General features: G+C 36.5%; 1 pseudogene across 2 annotated transcripts; it reads right to left on the bottom strand.

Annotated features, from left to right (window-relative positions):
- Nucleotides 1-2106: 2106 nt before the first annotated feature.
- Nucleotides 2107-4081, bottom strand: LOC104610098 (AT-hook motif nuclear-localized protein 20 pseudogene; annotated as a pseudogene). Of its 2 annotated transcripts, XR_016080523.1 has the most exons (3): nucleotides 3801-4081; nucleotides 3614-3672; nucleotides 2107-3459 (listed from the first exon to the last, which is right to left on the bottom strand). The product of XR_016080523.1 is annotated as an AT-hook motif nuclear-localized protein 20 pseudogene, transcript variant X2 (transcript). The 2 variants fall into 2 exon arrangements; XR_016080522.1 differs by having other exon boundaries at nucleotides 2107-3672.
- Nucleotides 4082-12407: the final 8326 nt, after the last annotated feature.

Genomic DNA, 12407 nt, shown 5'->3' with positions numbered 1-12407 from the left:
AAAAGAAGAAATCATAACATCCATACTTCAAGACAGACAGCTTAAAACCTAGCTAGATTTGGCTTTCATATAATCAATTATGAACTAAGAGCTTTCTCTCCATTAGCATCTCTTTTCTTGGTAGTGTGTGCTTGTATATATATATTTGTTTTTGCCAATATAGAAATGTTGGCCAACTTGCTTTGACACAAACTGATGATAAGACCCAAAAAGCTGAAGCATCTAAAGGTATTATATATTGAAAATCTTAATTAATCAATGAATTATTTTTTACAAGTTTTATTAGGATAGAGGTTCACTTCTTAATTTAATTTTGACTTATATAACTTTTAGTACTGGTGTGTATATATTGTTTATATATTCTGAAATAAACAGCAGCTCCCGAATCGTCTAACTGAAAAGAAAGGGATGCTTGAGTGATCCCCCACTTGTTGGTGGGATTCAAGGGGTCACTGCTTGCAAGAAAATTTTGAAGGTTGCCATCAGAACAATCTTCTATATTCAAAATCAAGAAATTATCCACAAATAATACGCCCCCATATGTGTTTCCATCAAGTTGGAGGACAAATTAAAGCCCCTTGAAACAGCTGAAGAGGGCTGTTTGGTCTAAAAAAACGAATGGGAATCGTTAGATCCTCCAGTAAAAGTCCACATTGCATGTATCAATCCACAGAGATACCACTAATGAGAACTGAAGCCCGTTGGTTTTATTTAGATTGATTATCTTACAAACTCCAAAATGCATGAATATAACCCACCAAGACCGCTGTAGCCCGCTCTCCTGCAGCTCATATTGTTTTCCCCATTCGTCTACCAAGGAAACATAAAATAAAAGCTGGGTTCTTGAACATAACTAAAAATATGAAAGAGATTTCCAGCACCCAAGTACCTACTTCTGGGTTTTCCTTGCACAAGCTGGGTTCATCAACTCGATCATATATAGGATAGCCTGCTGCGTTGTCCTTCCTTGAAGGGTATTTAAAATTTGAACTTGATAATCCTATGATGAATTCACAGTTACTCCTTTTAGAGTTTTAGTTTAGGTTTCTTCTTCTTCTTCTTCTTCTTCTTCTTCTTCTTCTTCTTCTTCTTCTTCTTCTTCTTCTTCTTCTCTCTTTTCTGTTTTACATTTAATTAATTCATAATAAACTTTTCTCTCTGACGAGTCCCCAAATTTGACCCATTAACATTAGTCAGTTGCATTTGTTTGTACCCATCAAAAACCAGAAGATGGAAACTACAGGGAAAGGTTCTAAAAGCATCAGAGACTTGCAGCTGTCAAAATATCCTAGGTCCAATTCCTCCCACAGAAGAACTCACTAACCAACAACAGAAAAGAGCCCGATCTCCACACGCCTTGATTTGAATATAGAGAAAACAGGCGATACCCGCTTATCCTTCAACTTCAAACACCAATCTTAGCTTCATAAGATTGTCCAAGAAAATCTTCATGGCATGGAGAGGTTTCAATCATATATAGTTTCATCTCTTGCAGACTGAAACGGAAAATCACCAATGTAAGACCCAAATAAAAAAGGAGAGAGAGAGAGTAAGTACTGACTATGAACTATATGAAAAATTGCAGCCTTGCAGGAAGATACTTTCATTTGTTACCTAATTTGAACCATTTAAAGATACATGACAAAGAAAACTAAAACGCGATCCCAGAATCAAAGAATGCAATTAAATCTGGACATAAATGGACTCCAGCGTCTTGACCAAAAAAAAAAGAAATAAAAGAAAAGAATCCAGCCAAAATGTGCAAATACAAATTATTTCTATCGACAATTTAGTGCTCCTGGTTGAGGTTTGACGAACTGCACCATATTTTCCTGCAGAATGCCAGCATAATAAGGCGAGAAATAACCATGGAGCTTTTAAAAGGCTAAAACTCTATAAGTGTGTATTTTAGCAAGAAGCCTCGTAATAATATATACATAAAGAGAAAAATATATATCAAAGATCAATGCATTCCGCCTACTGCTATTCTTGAATTTCCAAACTTCCATCTTTCTTACCGAATGAAGTATGTATTAAGTAATCATCAGTAATCACAATTAAAAAAAAAAAAAAAACAAGAAAGCCTATTATTGAAAGCACAAGAAATGAGTTAATAATATTAATATAGAACTTCCATGAGAAAGTACTAATGTAGAAAGTGAAAAAAAACACACAATCAGAGCTATAAAAGAGAAGCTATCCGTTTTGTATTACGAACTAGAAATATTGAAAGGCTAAATAAAAAAAAAAGTAAGATTTAGTGATTTACACAGAATCCATGGTTTCCACCTTCATCTACTCAGTTCTGAATTCTAATACCAAAGAAACTCTCTCTCTCTCTCTCTCTCTCTCTCTCTCTCTCTCCAGCTTTGTTTGTTCAGAAAGGTGGACGGGCATGAGCCCAAGCAAAGGCGTCGTGGTTCAGCTGCCCAGCATTAGGGAGTAGGTTGGGTGGCAGGTTGAAAACAGGCAAGGATGAGGGGTCGGGCAATCCAGGCTGCTGCTGACCGGAACTGCTGCCAATTGCGGGGGGTGAACTTCCTGCACCTCCGGGGAGCTGCCCCTGGCCTCCGCTACCTGCTTCTTCCTCTTCGTCAAGTGGCAGCCGCTCGAATGTTGCGGTGGCAAATGTTGCCGCAATCACCATGACCGGCCCCGCTGCTATAAGTGTGCCAACCACGCTGCCACCCACCACTTGCCCTTGACCGCCAGCCAGGTACACCGTCAGCCCAGTCGACCCCGGAGGAGCAGGTCCAGGTAGGAAGGCTCCGGTAAGGGATAGTATCTCGAACCGGCCGTGCAGTGCAACGACAGCTCCGGGTGCAGCAGGCTGTCGCAATGTTATGTTGGCTACTGCTCCGCTTCCGCTAAGTACACAGACACCTCGCTGCCGTCTCCTAGCGAATTGGGCAACGCAGTCGGCTACGTCGGCCCCTCCTGCAATCTCCATCACATGGCTCCTCAGCGCGTTCGGGCTGTCCCGTGTCACAAAGATTGGTGGCTTCGGCTTGTTCTTAGACCCGGGTGGTCGTCCTCTTGGACGACGGGTCCCAACTTCTACAGCTCCTTCTTTTGGTTCGTCCCCGTTCTCTCGCTCTTCTTCCTCCTCTCCTCCGCCGCTGCTTCCACCGTTTTCGTTCATTGAAAACTCCCGATCGCGTTTCTTCAACGCAGGAGAACCCCCTGCCTGCTCGACGCCTGGCAGCGCCACTGGCCCGGTCCACCACCGATTCGCCAGCGTTGCAAATCCAAGTGAACCCACAAATTGATTTTCTTTGATCAGATCACCTTTGAAGTTATCCTTCTTTCTTTCTGATTTTCTCTCCCCTAACAGAGATCGAAAACCAAACAAACACTTTAGAAGGAAACAAGCGGAAGCGGTGCTTCTCCTCGATATCGATCTTCCTGCTCTCACTTCTATGGGCTTGAGGCGAGATTAAGCCAACAAGAAACTAAAAACTGATAGGAGTTTATCAGAGAAAGATCAAGAAGAAACACGAGCATAAGATGTAATTGCACATAGAATAAATTAAGTAAGAACGAAGCCAAGAGAAGCCTGGAAGGATTGTTCTTCCTCTACAGCCGAAGGCGGTGAATCAGACAAGCAAATTACCCGAAAATGGTCTAAGCGAGAGCAGCAAATAACAAATACAAGACCCTTTACAGAATCAACTGCAGCAAACAATAAAGAAAGAAACATATAAGAAAAGATTTAAGCACTTTAATATGGAAATCCAACAAGGACTAAGATAACTAAGATAAGCAAAAAAAAATAAAAACAAGGAGAGGAGGAACCACACCAATCAGGTCGACAGAAACAGCACCTCTACCAACAACAACAAGGAGGAGGAGAATTTGCTTCTGTATCTCCCTTATTTCTTTGTGGGTTTTTCTTTGTTTGATATGTCGTGGTTTCGGGGGCTGTAGCTTTCTTTTATTTATTCATTTTTTTCTTTTATCTCTATAATCTCTCACCTTGTAATTCCATAGATATTAGGGTTTTGTGGGGTAGCGTGCGCGTGAGCAGGTGGGAAGCACGTCGTTGTCTCGCGCCCCGACATATCAACGGATGCCGAGAGAGAGAGACCAGTGAAACTGTGAAAGTATAAAAACAAGGGAATTATTCACCAAAAAAAAGTATAAAACCAAATGAGGTTTTACTTTTTATCCCCTCTCCTAATCTTTTCTATTTAATTTTTAGCTCTACTTCTACTACTTACCCACCACCCTTTCATGCTTCCTTTGCTCTCTGGTCTCTCTACTCATCAAACTGTATAGCTAAAAATACTTCTGCTTTTTCTTAATATATTTTCTCCATTAATTCAAAAGGGAAACTCTCTCTCTCTGACAGATACATTCAAATACAAAGGCTAAAACGTGAACCTGTCTACAGTTAATTCATTCATTCTAGTAATCTGGGTCTGCAAATTTTTTGAGTGTTTGATTTGAGATTGCTTCTTCATCTTTTTTCCTTTCCAAAGTAGCTAAAAGTTTCTTCTCTACTTGTGAGAGTTAAAAAAGGGTATGATACGATCCACCTCGGCCATTACAAAGCTTTACTTGGCGGTGCACGATCATATCTGATGACTGTGTTTCGGAAACTCAGTATAATAATCGTACGCGTGATCAAACAATGGCTCCGCCAACGACATGGCTGATTGATGGATTGAGACATAAATCTGTCAGTTTTGTTAATTGGAGCCCCACCTCGTGTTCACATCTGCCAATGCCATAAACTTTGCAGTCAGTGATGGTGATTCAATGAGCGCGCTCTCATTCAGCTGCTCATAAGTGCCCTATCATCACTAGATAGCTCCACTCCACTCCATGTGTATATATTGTATTACAAAATAAATAAATTATAAATAAAACTACTTCTTCCATTTTTGAACCAGTAAGTAATAAATCAACTAGGTCTACCCCTAGGAGTCAACATGCTAGAGCTAAATCGATAGCAGCAGAACGAATCATTCAATAACTAACTAATTAACATGTTAGCTAAGCTAGCTATTTTAGGTCTTCAATGTTTTTCAAGGAATAATCTAATCAAGTTCACTTCTGCACATCTGATCGATACCCTTTGTTGATTGAAGCTGAAATTTAAGTACTTAGAGATGGGTTAGGCTCTTTGTCACAGATTGGGTATTGATTTTTTTTTGAAATCAGGATCGACCCATGAGTAGTGTTGAGTGATGAGCAACTGGCCATTCACCCCCTTTGGTTGTAGGACATGTTGGTGCAACTGCTTCCAGATATACTCTCTCTGTTCATGAGTACGTTCCACTTATTAGCTCTGAACTCATATTTCGTTTTCCTCTTATATTCGTTCTTTTAAGTAAACCAAAATTTTAATGACAGACAAAAATACAAATTAAATTCCACAGAGGGGAGGGGACTAATTAACCAAACCAACTTTCATCAACAATCACCACGCTAAGTTAGATCTTTGTAGATATATAACATCAGAAAGCAAATTAAAAACCACAAAACAGATAAGAAATAATCTAATAAAAGACATAAAAAAGTGTCCAAGTAACTGCATCACGATCGAAGACCTTGTAGGTTACTGAAATTACAGATTTCAGTTCCAAAACTATTTAGTTTTCGAATCTCCAGAGACTACAATGGAGAGACTGCTACTTTGGGAGCTGCTGTAAGCTCAGCTTCTGGAAATCCTTATGATGAGATGGGGATTGCCCCCTCCTCTTCCCGCAACACAGTAAAAAATTTCTAGTTACTAATTCACTGAGAATCATCACAATTGATCATAACCCATTCACATACTCAGAAACTTTTATGATACAGTAGATAATTGATGTAAAATCACCCTGATGATTTGTTTAGTACTATTTAGGTCTGTTAGATGCATAGTGTGTGGCAAGATCTGTAACTGGTCAGACCCTTCAAAACATCTAACAGAACAAGAATTAGCTATAGCAAGCATAAGCAACCAATAAACGATCCAAACCAACAAGCTCTTGTGAACGGACAACAAAGAAATAAGTGGTTTAAAGAGACTCTTGTTGATCAAACCAATATATATGAAGAATTTCATATTCACCCATAGACATTCTTAATTATATATTGAGAAAACAAAAGAAGAAGAAATTTCCAAATGATTAATCATTTGGCTGAGTTTAAATTAATGATTCGAGTATTAATTAGAATATATATCAGATGCCTAGCTTGAAACAAATCATGATTCATTCATTTTGTTGATTTATCAGATGACTGATCTCTTTAGATCATCGAGGCGACACTGTGACAGTAGGAGGCTCCTGATCAGGGTAGTAGCTACCCATCTGGACCTTTAATTAATCCAGTTTGATTCCTGGACATTATTCAAAAAGGTGTTTCTTGTAATATATCATTCAACATAACTGTATAAATGTACAGTAGAGGAAGAATGGATCACACCTAGAGGAAGAATGCTCTAGGTGAAAACCCTCTGCATTTTTATCTGAACCCATGTTCTCTTAAGATAGGGGTTTAGAGTTGCCAATTTAGGGGGTGTTCGATTCATTGTTGGTTTTCATGTTTCATATGTTTTACATATACAACCAGCATTATGCTATTTGTATGTTATTAATGGTTCCAAAACCAATAAAATGGCATTTTTTGACCACAACTTTTTGATTTCAGGTCTCAAATAATATCTTTATTTGATGATGACCATATGATTAATTTTAACTAATGAAAGTACATTTACACATGAATCATAGGATGAACCATGACTATATCAGCATCTTAATTTTTAAAAGGACTACTGTACCATGCAAATCCATGCAAATAAATAAAGGGTAAAGATATAAGTTAATATTATATAATCAAATTTAACTTTTATGTCCTTCACTAAAATTTAATGGTCATAATGAGACTCCAAATTTGACAGTATCTAATGGCTGTAAATCACTTTGGCTTTAAATCCATTCTTATGATATAAAAAATGCAATTCTACCAAGCTAAACTAAAGCAAGTGAAACAATGAAATAATTATGAGAAAATGCAATTAAATTATTCAAGAATGGCATTACAATAATCAATTACTTTTAAAATACCTGTCCCTTAAAATACCCCTATCTTTGAAAAAGATTAAAAACCACTTTTAATAATTATTAGATTATTTACCAAGTATTCATTGAACATGCTTACTATATTGTGCCTAGTAGATCCTGCCCCTTTGTTTGATAGTAACCAAAAATATTATTAAGAAGAAGAACAGACAAACGTGGCAATGCCAGCAGTAAAAAAGGGCCAATATCCTAAAACATCCAGCACACGTAGATGAAGCTAATTTCCTACAATATTGCCCACCTCTCCCTCTACCCCTCGTGATTTTCTTGAACCATTTCATCCACCTAAAAACCCATGAAATTCCTCAATTTTCAAATCCCTCCTCTACGGCCAAACCATATCATGAGTCATTAGCTCATTTCTGCTTGAAAGGATTTTTCTTATTATTCCTTAAATATCTCTCTCTCTCTATATATATATATATTATATATATAGGTCCTACGCACCCAACAAGAACAAATCCATTTTCCATTCTGCCGAGGATTTCATTTGTAGACATCGACTACCAAATGTGCTCCCCCAGACGCCCACAAGACACCACCCACCCCAATGTTAGCATAGCAACAACAGCCGACACTATATTCCCTCATAAGTCATAATTAAGCAGGTCCAAAATATCAATGTATGGGTGCATATAATATAATAGCTAATAGCTAGGATACACATTATTTTTGAGGTTGACAATACATTCAATATAAAGATTTAAGGGCATTTAACAAGTAAATTGTACAAGGTCGGTCTGATGTGACAACAGAATGATGGGTGCCATCACAACCAATCCTTGCATTGATTGCTAACCGTGCCTTACTGACCTCCCCTACATCTCTCTGTCTCTCTCAATCCATCCGCTCCAAACACCCTCTTTTTCCCATTTTTTCCATCTTTTGTAGCTCAGCTTAACACGGGCTTTTCAACCTCCTACCATACAATTTTCAAATTCTTCAGCCAGGTTTACTGGGCCTAGCTAGTCCTTCCTAGGGACACAACCCCTTCCTTTTCCAACCTTTTCTTCTAAACCAAACACCCCAAATGTAGGATAGTGGGACCACTACTTGGACTAGTTCGTGAGCCCAAACCCACTATGATGCTTTAACAAAACAACCATGTAAAACTGTAAAACCCCCCTACATAAATATATACAGATTTATATTATGATTATACTTAAGCCAAAATGTATAATTTCCAATAATGTAATTTTCTTTCTTGCTAGTCCATTTTTAGTGTCATTTCTATCAAAGAAATAGGTACTTTTTTTCTATTAAATTAAAGTCATCCACTAATAGATCAGAAGGTGAAGTAAGAGGATGCAATACCAAAATATATATATATATATATATATATATATAGGAAACAGAAAATAAAAAGAATGCAAAGTTTTAATTAGCATATAACTTACTTCGATGGTGACATTGTAAGGTATGTGCAAAACTGTCCTCAAGAAGTTGAGCACCTATTTAATTGATGTAAAAACAATAATTAAATGGAATGGTAATAGAACCTAATTAATGAGGTATTTACTCTGAAAGCAAAATTTCATTCTTTTATTTTTTTTTATTAAGTTCAAAACGTAAGATTGAGATACAAAATTTAGAGATTATCAATCACAATATTATTAAATGTTATGGACAAAACTGTTCTTATGAAACACAACATGTAATTAATTTCTCACCCAACTTTTAATTTGAAGAAGTATTTGAATAGGAAAAGGTAGCTAGTGTATGATGATCCAATTTAGGCTGCTTCTCCAGAGTCCAGACAAGACCTAGTTTTGCTATATGGGAGGAGGATGTAGCCAATCAAAATAATGTTTCATCAGATGACAAGACTTTCTAGGGTTGCCATATGTTCATTTCTTAGTCTATACCTATACCCCACTTTATATTGAAAATTTTCCAAAGGGTATCCTATCCATATTAGCCCTAAACATCACTTTTATATTAAAGGATATATTGAAGTTTTCCTCAAAGGATGCCACCCATCCAGAGTTTGAATTTTTATACGAATTGAATCCCCAATGGCTTATTTCAGAGTTGAGACACATTGGAAAAATCTCAAAATCTTAGAATTCACAATGAATAGAGGGTCAATCAGGGAAAAATGGAAGAATCCTAGGTTTAAATATATCTTCCACATGGGCCTGGCAATATGGTCTAATTAAGGTCAAAAGGGCCTCAAAGTTTACCTCTTGTCTCATTGTTTGTGGAACAAACTTTAGCTTAAAATCGCTTTTCAGGTTTCCAAAATAAGCCCTTTTTCTATATGGGTGGGTTTTAAATTAAAAGGTATAACTTTGGATGCATGGTATAGATATGTTTTGGTGATGTTTTAGGGAATTGAAAACATGGATAATCCCAAGACCTTACCAATGGATGTTTAAGAGTTACCAGCTCATCCCTTCACATGAATGATATCTATATCTATAACATAGAAGTGTACTTGACTAAAGTAGAAAATACAAAATCTTTTCCTCTATATACACATAAATCCTATAGTATATGTGGAAACATGCTTTGAAATGCTAGATTCTTAGAAAGCACTGGCACCTCATCTATGCAAGATTTACCACATAGAGAGAGAGAGAGAGGTAAAACGATGTTTGGAAAAAAAAAAGCCTAAAAACTTAGAAGAAATACATTTTGTTGAGGCTACAAGAGGTCCATTCAAAGAATTTAGAAGCCCCTGACAAGGTGAAAACTAAAGGAGAAGTGAAAGAGAAAAATTTAGGCATTCATTCAGATTCAGGCAAGCAATGTCTAATCACATCACTCCCCTGTTTGCTTATGATATCTGCATCTTCTCCAAAGTCTCTTTTGTTGAAAGGAGATAGGGAGCTATAACTAAAAGATTCTGTCTACCAATAGAGAGATTTTTGTCGATTTATAACTTTGGTAAATTCTGAATGGTTGCTCAGAATCTAATTGGGATGTTTGGTCCTCACAAATATAAGTATTTAGCATCACGAAGAAGCACAGCTGGGAAAGAACTCTTGTTCAAATGTTACTGTTTCTGCCTATCCAAATTTCTCACAATTTTTTTTTAAAAAAAAAAAAGATTTTCCTTTTGGCTATGTTTAGTTTGATAGAAAATAAGAGAGAAACAAAATTCTTGAGAAATATCACAAACTTCATTAAGAATATCCAAGTAATCTCTATCTCAACATAAGTTATTTAAAGTGATTTTAATTGATTCCTTCATTAAGGCTCAGTTTGGAAGGAATACAAATGTAAATATGTACAGTACAAATACGTACAAAATAATACAAAATATAAGGTTTTGCACTCTACATATTTGTATTTGTACTCTTCCCAAACTGAGCCTAAGGCTATGTTTGGTTGCAGTACAAATAAATTTGCACTGATGCAAAACTATGGCAGTGCAAATGATTTGAGTGTAAATTCTGACTTATTTTTATTTCAAATTTTAGCTTATTTTATTTGACTGCAGTGCATGAAGTAAATTAAGACATGAAGCAGAATAAAGTAAAATCAAAAACATAATTAAACAAAAATTTGCATATTTTGCATTTGCACTCCCACACATTTGTACTAGTGCAAATAAAATTGTGCTGCAACCAAACACAACCTAAAAGAATGAGGCATAGTTATCAGATCTTCCTCACATAAGAGTGTAGATGGTGGGGATTCAGGTCCTCCGGAGCGAATACTACTTGAGTTAAACCTTGAGAGATCGGCTTCAGTCATTGCAACATCCATTCCAACAGCTTTTACAGCCTTGCATTAGAAATATCTCCATATTTGCGTGCTTTATTTCATGGGAAGATATTCCCAATGCAAATCTGCAGGAGGCTGTTCGAAGGGTGTGAGCATGGACTTGCACTGACTGCAGCCGAACTCAAACTTTGATGGGTGATCCCTATTTAATGGACAGCTGGAATTGGAACTAGGCTATGGGCCTTGCCATGATGTCAGCTCATTATAAAATCAAAAGGGGAATAGAGTCCAGGCTACGCTAGCGCACTGGCATGTGAAAAGGCCCATCAAGCTTGGTCCAGTTTGGTGCTACATCAATAATCAATATTCAATGGTACTATTTGCCCACTTAACTGGGCTTTATATATTCTTGAACTTGGCTAGATAAAGGTTGTGTTTGGATAAGTTTTTGCTTTTGAACTTTGAGCTGTAAAAAACAGAACAAATCCGAGAAGTGTTTTGAGAGTTTGATAAGTATTGCTTTTAAAAGCATAGCAATCTAATGTCAAAACACTTTTAAGCCCTAAACTAAAACACAAAGCCAAAATTAGGGCTTTGTGCTTCTGGGATTTAAAAGCACAAAACCCTGAGCCTTATCCAAACACAACCTATCATGAGCCTGAATTTGAATTTGTGCTCATTTGGCTAAACGAGCCTAGATCGAGATTCAATGGGCTTGGCGTGGTTTATCTTGTCTAACTCTCATTCTATAAGAATTAATAAATTGTGTATAATTAAAATTTTTTTCAGGTATCAAACTTTTCTGGCACCATTGAAATTAGGGATACAAACGGATCAGATTCGATCCAATCTGACACTGTTAATGTCGGACCCGATTTGATCCAAAGATCCAACTGGATCTAATAGGACTTTATTGAATTTGGACCCTACCGGTAAGTCAGATTTTGGATTTGATCCAATCCGATTTATTTTCTTTAAATATTAATAAATTATTAAAAGAAAATTAAAATATACTAATTTAAAAAAAATAAAAACAAAAAATATAAGCATTTTTTAATTATAATTATCATATATATATATATATATATATATATATATATATATATTTATAAAAAATAAATAATATAACAATTTTATAAAAATATAATATAAAAATATATTTATAAATAAATAATATATATATGTATTATATATATTTATATTTATAAATATATAATATATATCAGATCGGATCTTCTCGAATTGGATAGAGATTATCCAAATCCGATCCGAAGATCCAAAAGCGCGATCCGAATTCAACTAAATAGGATCGAATCATCCAATCCATTTGCACCCCTAATTGAAATCGGCATCTTGATAAGAGATTCCTATATACGTGTCTTTTGTATATGGGCTTATAACCGAAAGGCTCCAACTGCCTGTAGCCCAATTCGCAGGGACAAGACAACCTCAGCTGACCTCCTGTGGGTAATGCCATTGAGGCCCAAAAGATATACAGCACTGTGCATTCTGTGGGCTCCTAAAAAGAATGAAAGAAAGAATCTTCTTCCAATGGGCTGATTCCATCTAGTCACCGAAAGTGGGTTCTATAGTTTTAATTCGGGGGCCCATCTTTCTAAGCAGAGAAATACAACGGCTATACTTATGATGCTCTTTGACTCT

Source organism: Nelumbo nucifera, chromosome 1 (genome assembly GCF_055504915.1).
Source record: "Nelumbo nucifera cultivar China Antique chromosome 1, China Antique-T2T, whole genome shotgun sequence".
Lineage (NCBI taxonomy): Eukaryota > Viridiplantae > Streptophyta > Magnoliopsida > Proteales > Nelumbonaceae > Nelumbo > Nelumbo nucifera.
This window is presented reverse-complemented; position numbering and strand designations above follow the sequence as displayed.